Source organism: Dipodomys spectabilis, unplaced genomic scaffold, assembly GCF_019054845.1.
Source record: "Dipodomys spectabilis isolate Male_0828 unplaced genomic scaffold, ASM1905484v1 ptg000276l, whole genome shotgun sequence".
Classification (NCBI taxonomy): domain Eukaryota; kingdom Metazoa; phylum Chordata; class Mammalia; order Rodentia; family Heteromyidae; genus Dipodomys; species Dipodomys spectabilis.
This window is the reverse complement of record NW_024870953.1, coordinates 771,199-778,250: the sequence shown is the minus strand read 5'-3', so window position 1 is coordinate 778,250 and position 7,052 is coordinate 771,199.

The following is a 7,052-nucleotide window of genomic DNA, read 5'->3' as shown; positions in this document are numbered from 1 at the left end:
TACCCTTATTTATTTAGTATTATTACACATATAACAGTTCTTTTATTACATCATATCACATAGGATATATTTGCATATGGATTATACATCATACTGAGACCCAGGACTTTCACAGAAAAGGAAAAAAAAAGTGTCAAAATTGGCTTCTTACTACACGAATAAATTTTTGGACATGCTGGGATTTCAACTTATGTCCTACAATGGCCATAAATGGGGTCACAGACTTAGCACACCAGCCTCTAGCAAACTGAGCTGCCAGAAAGTTCTGCGGACCTGTGATCAAGCCACAGGAGTACACAATATAGATAGATAGATAAATTGGTGTGTAGATCTATACATACATACATATATATATATGAAGAGAGAGAGGGAATTTGAGGATATTAGATAATATATATAAAACCAATTATTAGTTAGCAAATTATGCTTCCATTTAATGAAGTATCACGTTTGAATACTTATAAAAGCCTTGATTAAAAATTAGTCAATATCCTTCCATTAGGGGAATCATACCATGGTGCTAGAATGGAAGATATAAATCCAATAAATTTTATGTGGCATTCTAAAATAGAATCATGAATTAATTGCAAATTTAATTATTACTTTTATAACATTCCATTAGCATTCACCTTAATAGGAATGAGTTTGTCAGGATCACCTTCAATTTGTGGGTGGCAGTCTTGGTATTCGAACTCTAGGCTTGGGTAGTTTACTTATAACGCAAACCATTGGAATGACAGCGTCAAGATTTCAGATTGTTATGATTACAAAAAAGAACAAGAAGAAAAGAAACCCAGGATCCAGGGGCTCCTGCCTGTAATCCTAACTCATCAGGAGGCTGAGATATAGAGAATGCCAATTTGAATTCAACCGGGACAGGAAAGTCCAAGACATTCTTATTTCTAAGAGATCACAGGAAAAAAACAAACAAACATGAATTGGGCTGTGGCTCAAGGGCTGAGCACTACCTTTGAGCAAAGGAGCTCACGGACAGGGTCTAGTCTCATAGTACAAACCCGGAACTGTCCACCCCCCCCCAAAAAAAAGAGGCAATAACTCCATGTCTCTGTGTATGGATGGATGATGGATGGATGATGGGCATTCAGCAGGTTGCCCATGCCCAGCCGTCCAACCTGGGGAAGCTGGGACAAGACTTGCATTGTACTAAGTCTGAGCTGGCAGCTTGAACATAGTATCCTTTTCTACCATTGAATAACTGAAGCCCGATGGGACACCTAGCAGCAAGCCACTTCCTCCAGGGAGACCACAGTACCTATACTGTAGGAGTTGACAAAGTTTCTGGCTCCATATTCTCTATCTTTCTGTAGAATGTGAGACTAGACCTCTGGGGTATGGTGGATATCATTCATTTATCATTCCTCATTGCTGAGTCACAGGCTGGTCCCAAATCAGGGCAAAGACATGAAATAGTCAGCAATATCTATGCCGAAAGGGGTATGCCAATCTCACCCTCATAATTCCTGTTAGAAGTGAGTCTTGATCTGTGATTGTGGCTTAGTGGTAGAGTGCTTACCTAGCGTGCACTAAGCCCTGGGTTTGATTGCTCAGTAGCACACAAACAGAAAAAGCCAAAAGTGGGACTGTGGCTTAAGTGATAGAGTGCTAGCCTTGAGCAAAAGAAGCTCAGAAACATGTCCAGAACCTGATTTCATGCCCAAAGACTGGCAAAAAAAGTGAGCCTGGTGAGACATATTCTTCTAGGACTCAGAGGAAGACCGAGGTTATAGGTAAGAGGTAGGGTAGATGGCAGGTGCTGATGGCTCCCCCCTGTAAGCTACTCAGGAGGCTGAGATATGAGGATCCCAATTGCAAGCAAGAAAGCCTATATGAGACACTTTTCTCCAATTAAACATCCAAAAACCAGAAGTAGAGCTGTGGCCCAAGTAGTAGAGTGCTAGCATTGAGCACGAAAGCTCAAGGATAGGATAGCATCCAGGCCATGAATTCAAACCCCAGGACTGGTACACCCATGCAGACACACACACACTCACACACACACACACACCAAGATAGAACATTTGCCATTCAACCTGCAAAAGTGTCATCTCTAGCAACTCAATATTAAAAACAAAAAAGGGAGAAGGGAAGAAACGACTTGCTCCACAAGGTGATATAACCAGTGCAAAATTCCACAGGAGTTCTAAGATTTGGATTCAGGACAGAGGGTCATCAGGCAGAAGGTCCAACATGGGCAAAGGTCCTGAGGTGTGTGTAGAGCAGATGGTGTGGGTGGGATAAAGGTTCTGTGGCTTCAGACAAGTCTGGGAGGACATTCAAGGTTGGGTGAAGGTTTGTACTTGAGTCACAGGTAGGGTACATGGTCGGGTCCCAGAATAGGGCCCAGGGGGAAGATTAGCTTGCTTTTTACCAGGTACCCCAGCCATTTCCTGTGGCTGGAAGCTTATTTTTCACAACTCTTGACCCTCAGACCTCCTTTGCATGGAGGAGTCAAGGCAAACACAGGGAATAAAGCTTGCTTAAGAAAAGCTTCTAGCCCAAAGCCACCAGTGGCTCAACCCCTGTAAATCCTAGCTACTCAGGAGACAGATGAGATAGAGATCGTGGGTCAAGCCAGCTCAGGGGAGGAAAGTTAGTGAGAGTCTTCTTGCTAATTAACTACCAAAAGCCAGAAATGGAGCTGTGGCTCAAGTGGTAGAGTGCTAACCGTGAGGGAAAATGTTAAGAGACCAGAGCCCAAGCCCTGAGTTCAAGCCCGTGTACTGGCACAGATATAATACAGAAAAGCTTTCAGGAGCTCCTAGTCTATTGGGGGTGAAAGGCTAGATCAGCTGGGCACTGGTGGCTCACACCTGTCCTCCTAGCTCCTCAGGAGGCTGAGATATAAGGACCACGGTTCAAAGCCAGCCCAAGCAGGATTCCAGGAGACTCTAATCTCTAAGGAACCTCAAGAAAACTGGAAGTGGCTCTGTAGCTCAAGTGGTAAGTTAAAGAGCTTGGGGACAGAGCCCAGGCCCAGAGTTCAAGCCCCATGGCCAACACCTGGCCTGCTTGACCGCCCTCTGTTGCTCTAGGCAGAGTACTTTCCAGCTACTGAGGGTCTCCCAATGTCTAGGTGTCCTACAAGTCTTGAGAGAAGCCTGTTTGGAGACCATTACCTATAGAGCAAGCCACAGTACCCGAGAAGGGATGAGCCTTGGGGCATGGAGATAATCAGAATGGCATCTGTCATGGGTGTAATATGGATCTGAGCAGTAAATTGACATCTCAGACCACGGTTCTGGGCCAGGAGGGCAGAAGCTGCAAGATATCACACCAGGTAATGCCCACTCATTCAGGCATCACAAGAGTGTGAATTTGTCAGGCACACCTTGGGCAGGTGTTGAGTCTTGGCTTATGAAAGAATTTTAGGCTCAGGAATTCACAGCTGGCTGGTTTTTGCTTGTAGCAGTCGCTGGCCCTGGAGTCCCAGGGCTCAGAGGCCTGCTTTCCTCACCAGTGCTAGGGGGCAGATGAAGGTCTGCAATCGTGGGCCGACTACAAATAAGCATCAGTAGTGTCCTTCCCATGGTCCTGTGGGCCTGTACATGGATGTATCTCTTGAGAGTTTACTGTGACTATGCCTCATGACTGCCTCCAGTTCTAGTTCAGCTCATCATAACCACCTTCCTGTGTGTGTTTTTTGTGAGTGTGTGCATAAGCATCTTGGGACTAGGGCTTGATTTCAGGGCCTGGGCTCTGTCCCTCACTTTTTTCATTCAGGGCTAGCACTCTTCCAGTTAAGCCACAGTTTTTCTTCCAGCTTTTGCGTGGTTATTTGCAGAAGAGATTCTCATAGACTTTTCTAGCTGGGCTGCCTCTGAATGGCAATCCTCATATCTCAGACTCCTGAGGAGCTAGGAATATGAGAGCATGAGCTATTACCAACTGGCCAGTTTCTTTCTGGGCTAAAACAGACTACCTCTCTCCAGCTGAGCACCCATCTACAGCTACCCCTCCTAACCCTGGCTTCAGATGAAATATAACCTTCTCCCCCGAGAAAAAAGAAATGGGATCAGGTTTGAGCTTTATGTTCTTCACACAGTCAGGGGCTGCTGGGAGCTGATGTGGAGGTCAGAGATCTAGGCCAGGGCAAGACAGCTGTTAGAACAGAAGAGATTATGAAAACACAGCCTTGCAGCTGGGTGCCAGTGGCTCATGCCTATAATCCTGACTACTCAAGGCTGAGACCTGAGGATCAATCAAGATTCAAAGCTAGCCTGGGCAGACTCTTATCTCCAATGAATCGCCAAAATGATGGGTAGCAGAGCTACTGTAGTTCAAGTAGTACAGCACCAACCTTGTGCAAACAAGCTAAAGCATACCACTGAGGCTCTGAGTTCAAGCCCTGGTAAACACACACACACACACACACACACACACACACACACACAAACACACACATCCTTAGCAGGTGCGAGTGGCTCATACCATCAATCCTAGATACTTAAGCGGCTGAGCTCTTAGGGCGGCAACTTGAAGCCAACCCAAGCAGGAAAATATGTGAGACACTTCTGTCTACTAAACTACTAAAATAGATGAAAGGTGAGCTGTGGTTCAAGTGTTAGAGTGTTAGCCTTGAATCAAGGAAGCTCAGGGACAGTGCCAAAGTCTGAGTTTCAGCTCTAAGATTTTTTTAAAGACACCCCAATCAGGCCATAAATCCAGATTTTGGTCATTCTAGATCTCACTTCTACTTCTGCCACTTCCACAGCACAAGTGGCCGGTGTGTGGCCAGCACTGGGTTAAGAAGTGAACTTACACAAAGGGGACATAGCCAGGTCAAGGATAATGCCACAGAACATTGAGGTACTAGCCAAACCAGTTTCTCATCCCCCAGTTCCTTGGCCCTAGAGGAGTCATACCCTCCTGTATTGTGTGGTGTGAATTTTACTACAATTCTGAACCCTTCCACCTAATACCAAGAGTCATGAGCAATAATTCATTTTTTCATATTAAGATGAGTGCTAAGTGTAGGATACACTTTGAATTATTACATTAATTTATTAAAAATTAGTTTCATTTTTTCTTTTCTACATCTGCAGAAAGTAAAATTATATATTAAACATTCAATATGAAGTAATCAATTATAAGTAAACTATTTTTCAAATGATATACTATCAAACTGTGATTTGAGTTATAGTTCTAACAAATTGTGATGTAAACAACATTTAATAGAATTACGGTAATGTTTTTTAAACTTACCATCTTGTTATTGTTTTCTAATTCTGTCATTTTTTATTCTTGATCCAATTCATCTCTTCAACTCAATTGTTTAGTTTTCTATTTTATCTCTAATGGTTTGCTGATTATGCATCTTGTTTTCCCTTTTTAATGACTGACATGATCTGAAAATCTGTATGCTAGTTTATTACTTCCTACATTGAAGTCAAATTGCTGCTCTCCACAGCTGTTCTACTTTGCTTTGTATAGTACAGAATTTCCCCTAGTCCCACCGACTGTATTGCTGCTCTCATATATTTTATTTTATTTTTTATTTAAATTTTGTTGTCAAGGTAATGTACAGAGTGGTTATAGTTACATAATTAAGGTAATGAATTAATTTCTTTTCTAACTTTTTACCCCTTCACCCATTTTTCTCCCTCTTCCCTCCCAACGCACCTCTCAAGATCGTTTCCAACCTATTGTTTTGTGAGTATCACTGTTGCATAGGTTCCCCCTTTGTCCTTTGTCTCACTATTTTGTTTTTTTTTTTCCTTCCCCTTTCCCAGTTCAGATCAACATATTTACAATACACAGGGTATCAAAATCAAATACAGTGACTACAGGGGATAAACCATAGGTGGGGAAACCACAAAAGGATAAAAAGAAATCATGGAGTACATTAAGAACAACAACAACAAAGAACATGTCTTGGAGTTCATTTCACTTAGAATCACCTTATAGGGTCATATGTACATAGCTATTGAGCTATTCTACTCATCTACTAAGATTATCCTTGATGTACACAATAATGCTCCCTATTACCCAGTAATCCCACTTCTGGGCATTTAACCTGATGACCACAAACAAGGCCACACTAAAGCTATCAGCACAATTATGGTTATCGCAGTAATATTTACCATAGCTAAGATATGGAATCAACTCTGATGCCCCTCAGTAGATGAATGTATCAAGAAAATGAGACACACACACTCACATACACACATACTATGCTTCCATCAGAAAGAAAGATACCACCTCATTTGTAAGGAAATGGAAGGTCTTGGAAAAAATCATATTAAGTGAAATAAGCCAGACTTAAAGAAACATAGTTCCCATGGATTCCCTTATTTGTAATAATTAGTTACATCAAGGATAATCTCATGTATTTTAATTTGACAGTTTGTTCTATGTTGAGCGTGCAACATTATTGCTATATTGTTTGTTATCATTTCTGCAAACAAGGAGGTATATTGAAAGTATTACATTCATCTTATCCATTACTGAAAGAAGAATAACTAAAAGAGCAACCCCTACTAGGAAGAACAACTCCCACTTACTTAGCTTCCTATGTAAGGCCAGTGTTGTCCCCTGTATCCTCATATTGTACATTTCAACTCTATACCTCATATTGTATTTCTAGTATGTTCTACATTGTCAACTAAATGCCCCAGAAGTTCCACTTTGCTTTACTTTGTTTTAAAAAATTCTGTCTTAATATTTGGTGTTGATGAGTGTGTTTGTGTGTGTGTGTGTGTGTGTGTGTGTGTGTGTGTGTTTACAAAGATCAGAACACAACATTTTTCTTCATTTTGAATACGTCTTTCAGGTCATTGTAAGTTGTGGCTAATGGGAGCAATCTCTTGTTATTTTAAGAATGAAACAGAAAAAGATATTTGTGCATGTATCATAGTTGCTTTATTAGTCTGTAGTTGAACACTGAACATTAACTTATATCTTGGCTGCTCTTGTGAATAATGTGAATAAAAATGAACTACAGATATATTTAAAAGTTACCCAGAGAGAAATAATCACATGATTGATGGTTCAACTTAACTTTGGATTTCTATAGAAACTTGCATACTACTTTC